This window comes from Mandrillus leucophaeus, unplaced genomic scaffold, assembly GCF_000951045.1.
Source record: "Mandrillus leucophaeus isolate KB7577 unplaced genomic scaffold, Mleu.le_1.0 Scaffold344, whole genome shotgun sequence".
In the NCBI taxonomy this organism is placed as follows: Eukaryota; Metazoa; Chordata; class Mammalia; order Primates; family Cercopithecidae; genus Mandrillus; species Mandrillus leucophaeus.
In genome coordinates this window covers 1,109,407-1,122,101 of record NW_012103632.1, presented here as the reverse complement: position 1 = coordinate 1,122,101, position 12,695 = coordinate 1,109,407, and positions in this window count along the sequence as shown.

Below are 12,695 nucleotides of genomic sequence, written 5' to 3'. Positions count from 1 at the left end.
GAAAAAAGAGGGAGTAGAAGCCCTGTCAGTGAGTGTATTAATTGGCCCCTGTGCATTATTTTTTCTTTGATGACTTAATTTAAAACCATTTTTACTGAGAAAGCTTTTGAAAGGGAACACAGAATTTTCAAAGAAAAGTTGTGAGACAAGCTGATCAAAGTGACCATCGGTTGGAATAACATTTAACAGTGTGTGACCTAAAAACTCCTCATAATGGAGCTTAATCATATAAAATTGAAAAATAAACTGAACAGCAAGCATGAACATGGTGAGACAGCTCTCCTTTGCCAATCAAGCAAACAATATCTCAGTGCTTCAGAGAAAGGACCCCAATCAGTGTGCTGATGTGAGGTCTAACGAAGTCTAACTAGGTACTGGTGTTGACCTCTTCATCTCCTCTAGAGAAGAGTTTTGAGAATAAAGCAGGGCTCTGAAAAATACACAATAGTAGATATAGTATCACCAAGATTCCCTTAATGCTTATCTTTATGTTGACATGCTGGCGCATAAGAAATAAAAATACTGTATTCAGTATAATTCACAGGAAGAAAGTAGCAAAACATATATCATAATTTGCTATAAACAGTATTTCTAAGAGTCCAATATTCACATGATTGTAGGATTTTATTCCATATCTTTCTCCTTTGTATTGCTTTTTTCTAGAGGAAGTTTCAAAATTAAAGTTATTCTTTATAGAAAATTATGTTTTCTCTCCCAAATAATATACCCAAGTGGACATTTCTATTACGACCATAAAAAAAAAAAAATATCTGCTATCCAAAGCCTCTGAAGTCAGCCATAGAAGGGGTTTTCCTGTATGTCCTACAAGTACTTGGATGAAATTAAATAACTTGTACAAGAAAATACTTATTATTAATATTTCTCTGTCCATGCAGAATATTGATATAAAATACGCAGATATAATACATCTGACTGACTCAATCTGTTATGCATAATAGATGCTCCCTATATGTCCTCCTCATTTGCTCAATCAGAATACCTCGTTTTGTTTTTTTTTTAATGAAGTAAATATGTCTGACTATACTATTTGATGACTATACAAGCGATATTATGTGGGCAAGTTCATCTCTGTGTAAAAGTTAGATGCTTCCTTAAAATAGTAGGTTGTAACATTTTCCATAGACTTGGATACATATGAATAAAATGCTTGCTCTGAGTTTTCTGTACATTTGTAGATTTCCTTCCAGTCCATTGCTATTTCTTAATCAGAAGGCCATGGTAACATACCAACCCATGTGGCATAGCCTATCAGGAAAACAACACCATCAGAACATGGTAATTTAGTGGGTATTGACTCTGACCAAGTTTTTTACTGTGTATACAAAACTACGACATAGACGTATTAAGTTAAAAAAAGAGAAATACTATTATTAATACTTGCCACGGGGATTGATGGGTTAGAAATTTAATTGGATTTAGAATGCTAACTGAGTTTTAAAATAGGCAAAATAATTATCTCAACATTTATTAGGAAATCTTACGTATTCAAAGAAACTATGTAGGATGAGACACGTTAAATAAAGCTTAATAATCTTGAAGCTCTGTGCATTTGTACAATGAATTCAGTTTATAATATAATCGAATAAAATATGATAAATAGGAGTAATGTTTAAATGTGCTTTCATCACAGGGAAATTTTGGGACAAAAAGGGTGAAAGTTCCAAGCCACCGTGTCTTTTTTTGTTTCAAAGCTAGATTTCCTCCTTCATGAAAAGAGCCTGTTTCATATTTTATGCCCACAAACTAGAGAAAGTATGCTTGCGGTAAAGCCATGTCAGTGGGAAGTAGTTTATGTTCTGCACTTATGTGGGAATAACAAATCAAAACCAGACATATGTTTGCTTTCAAATGTAGGGTTTTGTTATAGATTTACTTAATGCTTAAAATACTGAAGTGCTATTAGCCTGGGGTTTGGATAGGAATAGAGAAAAGTTAACAGGTTACATTTTTGCCAAAGTATTGATTTACATTCCACTGAAAGCCTCTTGTTGTTTTATATTTATTTTATATTCATGGAAACAGAAATATGTGTTCAGTTTAAATATCAAGTTATAGGACAAATGGTGAATATATGGTATTGAGAAGCTGAACTTCCAAGAAAATTTGAATTTAGTTCGGTTGTAAAACCAAGATACTTCTAAAATGTATTCTGTAGGTTCATTATAGGCAGAATTCAAATTTTCAATAACTAGCTTAAAAGTTGATTTGGTTAGATGTAGTTTCCAAAGCTGTTATTAGTTGCAAAGTAAGGCAAAACTCCAGAATAATATGAGTTACTTTCCTTTATAAATTGCAAATACAGCACAATCCTTAGAAAACTTCTTATTCTGTCCTCCTGTTTACACTTTTATTAGAAAGTAGGTTATATTTTTGGGGGGAATGGGGAGACAGGGTCTCACTCTGTCACCTGGGCTGGAGTGCGGTGGCCTGATCACGGCTCACTGCAGCCTTGAACTCCTGGGCTTAGGTGATTCTCCCACCTCCTGAGTAGTTGGGACTATAGGCATGCACCATCACATCTGGTAATTTTTTTTTTTTTTTTTTGTATTTTTTGTAGAGATGAGGTTTTGTCATGTTGCCCCAGAAGCATCTTTTCTGTTTTTAATGATTCATTTTTAAAATTAAAAATAGCAGCACTTTTGCAATGGTTGAAAACAGTCCACAATTTTGTTTTTCTTTTGGTATGAATCCTACATTTTAAAATCTATTTTTCATGTAATAAATACATGTGAGAATTACTTTTCCCTGTGCATGTCACTGGATTGTGGAAAGGTGAAATGATGTGAATATAATATTTGTGTTATTTTCATTCAATGAGAAGTATCATAATCACATTTTTCCCCTTGTGTGAACCACTTCCTGATATGGTACTAGCTTGGACTCATAAGATTGAATTGAAAAACCTAATTTGTAAATGGACCTTGTTGATCTTCCATTTGGTGGACTTTTCCAATGAACTCATCCATCAATACTGACTCCTTGTGGTAAAACCATTTCCCATTGTATAATTTTTAATGTACGAGTCAGTGGGCCTGTTATTTAAACGTTTTATCTTCTACACTTTGCATACTGCTGTGACTCCAAAAGTCATCTAATTTCCAATGAATCTTCTAATATCATTAGGCAATACTAAAAAACCTGACCTAAAGATACTTTAAACATACTAAATTTTCATTCAATAAATCTTAAAAAGACAAACAAACTTATTTAATAATTTAAAGATAAGGAGTTGGGTATGAAAACTGTGTATATAAAATATGGGACACTAAGATTGGTAAGAATAATAAAAATACTTGGAAATATAAAGTTCTTCTTGTGTATATAGTGTAGTATAGGTAATGGAAATTCTTATAGGATTTTCTTATACAAAACTATACAAGTTCAATCTTATAAAACCAGATAAAAATTCCCTTGAATTTTTCCTGGCTATTCAAAAAAGCATTTTGAATGCTTTTAAGGTAATCATCGGCAGGCAAAAGGAATCAACAATTAATGGATTCCAATAATCTTAATCCAATTATTTTAACAGAATAAATGTTATGCACTAATTTTATATATATATATGTGTGTGTGTGTGTGTGTGTGTCTGTGTGTGTGTAATATCTACTGATTTAAATCCAAAGATGTACCAAAATGATTTATTATTGGGATATAAACAAACTTTGATAACATTTTAGTATTTATCATTCTTTATATTTACTTGCTTTCTATTAGTAGGATTTATAATCTGGGTAAACTCTCAATGAACGGAAAAATAAAATAAAACTACCTATTGCTGATCTAGAGGTACAGCAAAAGTTTGAAATTGTGATATAAGGTGGAATTTCATATATTTCACATATATTTTGATGTGTTGTTTGATAGAGCTGTTGGTCTTAATTTTCTTTAGAATTCCTACAAAGCTATATGTAAGTATTTGATTTATTTGAGTACAGAGTTACTTTAGAACGTGTAACTATAATTTTTTAAAAACATGTTCTAGGCTGGGCACAGTATGCCTGTAATCCCAGCACTTTGGAAGGCCCAGGCAGGCATATCACTTGAGGTCAAGGGTTGGAGATCGGCCTAGCCAGCATGGTGAAACACCTTCTCGATTAAAAATATAAAAATTAGCCAGGGGTAGTGGTGGGTGCCTGTAATCCCAGATACTCGGGAAGTTGATGCAGGAGAATAGCTTGAGCCTGCGAGGTGGAGGTTGCAGTGAGCTGAGATGGCACCACTACACTCCAGCCTGGATGACAGAGTGAGACTATGTCTTAAAATAAATAAATAAATAGATAACATGTTCTAGACATACATCATTTCAAAAACGTAGTTTTATGTAATTTAAGATTGACACTGACTTGGGCAACATGGATTTCAACTTCATAAAATATTTAAATTATTTTTTATTATACACATCTCAGTTAGTAATAAATATAGTCTTCTTTCGAATAGACTCAAATTAGTTTACTACTTGTTAAACATTTAACAACATATGTGATATTAATATTCATACACTTACAGAGTTACTGTAGTCTAAACATATATTTTAAGACTAATTTTTGATTATTCCCGATTTCTGGAGATATATGATGATCTCTTAAACAGGTCAGTTATGACACAGATTGTCTAGATTTCTGGGAAGACATGAATTTATAGTACACATTTTCAGATTTCACAGGGGTTTGCATATATGACTGTATCAAAAAATGGGCCTACTATGCTAAAAATACTACCTTTTGTTTTCCATTGGATCCTTCCTAGTACCGTGAATATTTTTAAGATCGTGTTGCTTTTCACACACCTACATAGCACATATTATTTGTATTTTTTAATAAGTAAATGGAAGTTTGGGTTCTGTTTATTTGCTTTACAAGAAACACAAGTAATAAGAAAAGCAGTGGTAGTTTGTTTTGGATACAAAATTAAGAAGCAAGATAATATAAACAGTGTATTACGGTAATAGAGATTGTACATATACAAATAAGGTAACTTCTGACTATATGGAAAGAATTATTTAGATTTTAATGCTTATACTTGTTTTTTGTAAAAGTCAATACTAAGCAGTACAGAAAATATAAAATTAAAATATGCAATAAATATTTTTATTTTGTTATATTTTAAAATAAAAAAGATAAGGGTAAAAATGTTTAAGAAATTAACAGCAGAGGAGAAGGTTTACTCAGCTATAATCTAAATTTTAATTAAAGCCATGATTGATAACAAATGCCATCTTGCAATGTGACCTCTAGAAAGATCTACAGCTGTTGAATCAATTGAGAAGATGATTTCTACTGTTTTCAAAGTAATGCACAAAGAAGATAAATTATATTTAGAATTATTAATCATATGAACATTATATTAATGATTTGGAAATTTGAGGACAGGCAAAGAGCAGTCCTAAAAAATGAAGTAAATATTCAGATAAGAGCTTTGGGAATGCCTTATTTGGGAAGCCATAATTTCCAGATTATTAACCTAATCATTTAAAAAGAACTTTTCACTGCATTAATCCCATTTAAATTTAAGATGGAAACATTGAATAAAGATGAAACTCTATTAGCTGCACAATATGAATTAAATGGGACTACAGATAGGCTGGAAATAAAAAAGGGAAAGTAAGCAGGCTCTTGAAATACATCATCAGTGAATCAATATTCAGTGAGAAGGGCATTTGCATTGGTGGATTTTTTTACCCACCAAGTGTTGCTATCCCTATACACATCTGATTAAGTCATTAAAATAAAGCAAGTGATTGGAAGTTACTTGCAGGGAGTTTTAAAAATACAAGGAGTTACTCACAGTGTTTTGACATTATTGATGAAGATCACAGGGCAGCTATAAAAATTTGTTTAAAGGGATTTAAACAAAAATCTACTAGAAAAGCCAGCAAACTCAAGGTCAAACTGCCTCTAGAACACCCTAATTTGACTCCATTAAAAAAATAAAAACAAGAAAGAAAAGAACTCTAATGCCAAAAAGAAAACTAAAAGACAACTATGTTGTTTAAAGTAAAAGTTAAAGGCAAATGAATTATATAGTTTGAAGAAAATACATTTTTAGTATCTGTCTTGAAGTCTAGGAAATTCTGTTATTTAGACATTACTGCATTTTCTCAAGAAGCTAAGCAAAAGGCAACAAGCTTAAATAGCATTGAGTGGGATTTATGCTATAAAAAAGATGAGATTTCCTGCACTAGGGTTTGTTAAATCCACAAATAAGGGACAGAAGGAAGCTGTACTTTCCTTTGAAGGGGTAGAGAATTAAGGTAGCTACTCATCTGTCAGAAAAGTTTAAGGCAAGGTGAATAGATTAAGTGACCTTTCAAAATTACTTCCATCCAGGGATTTTTGATGTCAATATAAACCAGCAGCCAAAATGGAAACCAGGGCAGGAACCACTGACTCTTGTATTTGTTTCTGTTCTTCCTTGAGCCCAGGCATACTCAGGTATCTTGTTAGAAGCACTAGTAGTCAACCATGCAAACTTTGGAGTCAGATAGCCTGGGTTCCAAGACTCTGTGAGTTTCAGCTTCTTCAGCCACAAAAGGTGGATAACTGGTATTTGGATCATTGGATTGTTGAGAACATTAAAGGAGTTATCTATGTAAAATACCTAGCATTTAAGTAGGTATACAACTATAATAGTATTCTCATTAAACTCTTTTCTGCCACTACGTCGATCATTGTGATATAACATGATGCTACTCCAATGACAGCTTTATCTTTCTTACATCTATGTTTTCTGATTTTTAAGACTATTTATTAGATTAGTGTTAGGTTTGCAAAAAGTTGAGAGGAAGGTACAGCAATATTCGATAGACCTCTGGCCCCCACACAGGTATTACTTCACCCATTATCAACATCCCCCCACCAAAATGGCACATTTGTTACCACTGATGAACCTACTACATTCATACAGCGTAACCAGTCAAAGTACATAATTTGCACTGGGGGGTCACTACTGATGTTATACGTTCTGTGTGTTTAAACAAAGTATAATGGCAACTATCTGCTATTACATCACTTAGAATATTTTCACTGCCCTAAAAATCCTCTGTGCCTCACCTGTTCATCCCTTGCTGCCTCCCTTGTAGTTTTGCTTTCTCTCCACTTCTACTCTCAGTAGAAAATCCCTGGTTTATATTAACAGAAACTGTTAAGTACTACATTTTAGATACACAATAAAAGTACCACAATACAGATACAGATGATATGGATTCAGCAGATGTATGAAGGGCAGGTGATGTGTTCTACTAATCAAATTATTGAAACACCGGATAATGAGCCAAATATCAGTAAACTATGATTTATTTTGGATGAAATTTTATGCATCTATTAAACTATTTTGCAAAAATATTTAGTGACGTAGGAAACTGCTATAAGGTAAGCAGATAAAATGGGCTAAAGAAATCTGTGTGTAAATAAAAATAAAGTAAAAACACATAAATCCAAAATAATAGATTTTGGAAGGTAAAATACTCCAAAATATTTCAGTATTTACCTGTTGTTATAGCAATGATTTGAGTTTTCTTCTCCAGTTTATTTTTCATATGTTGCAGATTTTATTATCAGAAAAAATTAGTTGTTTTGCTTTATAAAATATGACTTTTTATTCCTACTGTTGTTTTATAGTCTTTTCAAAAAGCTATCAGCTATTAGTTCTTCTAGTTGTTGTTGAAGGGAGAAACTGGCCATTGCATTTTATTTTTTACATGTCTTTTAGAGATGATTTATAAGCATAAAGTCTTAATAATTTATAAAAACTTTTACCAAGACATTTACGCATACATATGCAAGTATCAACTGCAGATGCTATGTCAAGATGCTAGTGGTGAAAGGACTATAAATTTGGCTTTGATTCTCCTATATCAAAATATTACTGTAGCTCAGTAAAAAGCAAGTCTACATTTTCTTCATTTTTCTTTCGAATGAAATCTGTATTAGAATTTATTCAGGATTTTGCAATTCAGTGACATATTACCAAATAAGTCAACAGTTACATGGATGTGGATTCAAATAACATGTATAGAAATTGTGTAAATGATGTTATATTTTTAAAGTATACATTGATTTGCAGTACTTTTAAAAAATAAATTGTTCATTTCTTGTTTACATGAATATTTCTCTCCAAAAGCAAACATTCACTTTTTAATTTTGATTGCTCAATATATAACCTCATTAACAACATTTTTTTTCTCCATCCACTATTTTCAGTCATAGAAATATCTGTACCATCATTTTCTACTGATAATGCCTCCCACCAAGATATTTCAGAAAATACTGTAAAAATAATATTGGTAAAGTGAGTGATGATGAGAAACAGAAAGCAGTTAGCAATAGCAAGGGCCTTTTTTTCTTTCACCTTTAATATAAACCAACTAATGTTTATTTGCTGCTTTCTTCATTCCAGGAGTCATAATGAGGAAACAAAGCCAAACACAATGTCTATATTTCCATGGTACGTTGAATTTTAAAAAATATTTTTACATTTTATTATAGATAAATATATTTCTCCTGATTAGACTATAAACTACTAGAGGACAAAGGCTATATTGCTTTTTTTCATTATATTTCTAGTGCTTGACAAATATCCTGCTTTTTCGAATGACTAAGTGAATGAATGATTGTTGTACTAAAGAAGTTTGTCTTTTTTTTTTTTTTTTTTTTTGAGACAGAGTCTCGCTCTGTCGCCCAGGCTAGAATGCAATGGCATGATCTCCGCTCACTGCAACCTCCATCTCCCCAGCTCAAGTGTTTCTCCTGCCTCAGCCTCCCGAGTAACTGGGATTACAGATGCGTGCCACCACGCCCAACTAATTTTTGTATTTTTTTAGTAGACACAGGATTTCACCATGTTGGGCAGGCTAGTCTCGAACTCCTGATGTCATGATCCGCCCACTTCAGCCTCCCAAAGTGCTGGGATTACAGGCATGAGCCATGGTGCCCGGCCCAGAAGTTTGTCTTCTAAGAGAATTACTCTCTATTATTGTAATAGAACCCAAATACCTTGGATGAGAATGCTTAATTTCTTATTTTTGACAGGAGCATCAGGACTTATTTTCTTTTAGTCATTGTGTATAACTTAAAAAATGTAAATAAACATAAATGAGAGGAGTACAGTTACTATTTGTTTAACTTTCACATATGAGTTAATTGTATCTCAAGTAACTTTGGAAGAATCATCACATCATTAAAGTTATCCTCAAATTCCTTTGTCATTTATAGGTTTTTGTTTGTGTGTTTGTTTCAAATAAATTCCAAATAAATACTGGTCAACTATGTACCAGTATCTCTATTTGACCTTATTTTGCAAAACATTTCAATCTGAATCAATCTTTATGCAGGACAGGGACAATTTATCAAGTAGTCCTTGAAATGTCCTCAGATAATCATATCATTATTGCTGTTTCCATAATGAGGCCTAAACATAATGGAGAAGTCACATGAATATAACTAACTGATAATAACAGAACTGATGAAAGCAACAACAACAAAACAATCCTGTCCGTCACCTTAAGAAATGTCACCCCCAGGAAAATAAAATTGAGCATGTAGTGTGTACTGTATCTATCTGCCTGCATCCCTTGGGCCAAAAAAAAAAAAAAAAAGTTTCATTTGTGTCTTTCACAGTTCTGGCTTACTGATCTTCTCTGGACCTCTTGACTGTCAATATTTTTGTTTGGGGGGAATATTTTTTCTCTTTCCAAGCTGAAAGAAAAATACAAGCTTGTTTTCTATTTTCCTTCAGGATATGAAAGAAGAAAAACAGCAGTTAGAAAGAAACCCTTTTAAAAAGCAACTGCCATAAAAAGAGAAAGTAGACACATGACATGGAGAGAATTCAAATGTTTGCTTATTTCAGGAAAAAGTTAGTGCCTCAGAATGGTGATTGCCTTCACCAAAGTACTCTTTCTGTATTTCTCATAAAGGTGAATCCTTCTCCATTAAAAAGGTAAAGGAAACGCCAACATCTTAACAGATTGTATTAAATAGAATGGTCTCCTATATATTTATAAGGACTTACGTCTGATTTTCAGAAAGAGGTGATAGTGACTTTGATTGTGATTGTCCTAAAGACAACTGTCGTTTGGCTTAGTATTGTCTTTCTTTTTTTCTCTTCTATCCAAACCAGTTAAGGGTGTGGAATCGCCAGTGTAACATCTGGAGCACTGTATTGCAGATACACACAGATTCCCCATACCACACACCAATTTATTTCTGGCTCAAAACAATTTTTTAATATTACTTCAAAATCTCTATCCATTCTAGATTAATATCTTGTTTGCCTACTGATTATATTTTTATAGTGTTGACAGATCCTTTCCAATCAAGAGAATTGAGGCTGCGTATTCTGCTGCCTAGAGTCAAACTAGCCACCTTATAAAATGTAGTTCCTGACCATGTTTTTACTTGAGTCCAAAGGTCTGAAAGTTAAAAAAAATCCAAATAAATACACATGAACCTGTCATGCACAATAAAAGGTGAACCCAAGTTTCTGTTTGGAACTGGCATGCTCTGCTAATCAACCAGAATTCCCAGTATTACGCATCCACATATAATATAGTTCAGACACCACTGAATTCAAAATGTCTTTGTTCTCACTAGTCTCAAAATGCCATAAAGCTAATGAAATCCATGATTTAAAACAGAAAAGCTTTTGTGTGTCCCTCCTTCTCTCAGTCTGTGATATCATATGGATGGTTTTGCATTTCTTATAATTACCTAAAACATACAGGTAAAGCTGGTACATTTGAGTATATTTTCATCTTATGCATATATGTATTACTCTGAATCAAAAACAAATTACATATTTTAAATTTAAGCATTTGCTGCACCAGGAAAGATTTTTTAAAAGAGCCACGGTTTTTAAATCCCATAATGTACTTGATAACAAAAGTTAGAGTCCAAATTCTCCAGCATGCACATGTGAAGAAGAAAAATAACAAAAGTAGAGCAACATTTCAATTGAATACTTTGGTTTTAATGAAGCAAATGCAAATATCCTACATTTAGCTGCCCATGTTTATTCAAATATCGAATAAGAAATTTCAGGAATAAGTTCCAATCACAGAGGAGCAATTACAGTTGAATAAAGTGAGCTATAACTACAACTCTGTACCTGTTGAAATGATTGTTGAGATTAAATGGCCTGGCAAGATGAATAGTATTCATGGTAGAAAATGAGCATTTTGGCCACGAATTTAATGAGCTCAATGAGATTCTTACATGCCCAAAAAAACACATAGAACATCTGGCACTGGTTGTTACAATGATAATTCAAGGATTGTTTTGAATGTTATATAAAATGTCAGCCACCAAATAGCGTCTATTTAAATAGATAATTGTAGGAGGTATAGTAAGAAGTATAAGAGGTTTGTGGTAACAATTGTCCTCAATTTAAAGTCCAGATAATACCCGTGCTTTCATTTTCTGAAAAGCACATGTAGATTATTTTCCCCTAAATTCTCCAGTTCAGCTCTTTTACAATAATGACAATAAAAAGGAGACAAAGCAGTCTGACATTTCTGACATTTCTTAGCCTCTAGTAGCTTACATTTAAATAGAGTAGCCACTGAACCAACCATTGGTTTTTAAAACACCATTCAGCATGGAATTATGAAACAAGACAATAAAGGTGAAAATGTATAACATTAGTAAAATTAGTAGCTATTTACTGGAAATTAGAAGACCTATTTCTAGCTCAATTATAAAACACCTTTGGAGAAATAGTCTGTATTTAGAATACCTAGTTGGAAAGCTGAATAAGATAAGGAAAAAGAAAGCTTCTTCTTGCCATCCACACTATCATTTTTGCTTCTCTGAATTGGCTGCTAGGTTTACATCTCATTAACTGATCCACACAGAATCATTAGGGCTGGAGGGCTAATAGATGCTTCTCTGTCTCACAATACCTATTAAAGCAATCGACACATCTTTAATGTGGTGTAACTTCCAATTAATTTTTTAAGGTCAGCCTGTCACATTGCAGTCAGCGGTGGTATTGTCAAGTCTACCAACTTGTGAATAAAAGTCTAACAAATCTGTATTCTGAGTCACTCTCTAGCTTGGTAGTGGGTTACAGAGATCATGGCTATACTTGCCTTCATTCTCTGAGAAAATATATTTAAAACTATTTAAGAATAACAATAATATATCATATACTGCACTAATATAAATATATATCAGTTCTTCCATTTTTATAGCCTAGAAGATTTAATAGCAATTTAGTCATGTTGATTTTATATAGTAAAGAATAGTTTTAACTTTTTAAAATGAAGTACAGCAAAAATTGCTACTGTATTAGACAACTTTTATAGATGTTTAATATATTTTAATTAATAAGGTATACTAAAGTGTCTTTCCGTAAAAATATACAATCAGGAGAGACAAAATAATGACACTGATAGCTCATACATACATGTTTGTCTATTCAAGTTAAGTAACTTGATACAACCTTCTTAAATGCTAATCTCTAAAAATACAGTGCCAAAATAATTCTGTATTTTTGGAAAATAATTACAAAAGCATATTTATAAATCAAACATAAAAAATGGCTAGACGCGGTGGCTCACGTCTGTAATCCCAGCGCTTTGGGAGGCTGAGGCAGATGGATCACTTGAGGTCAGGAGTTCAAGACCAGCCTGGCCAACATTGTTAAACGCCATCTCTACTAAAAATGTAAAAAAATTA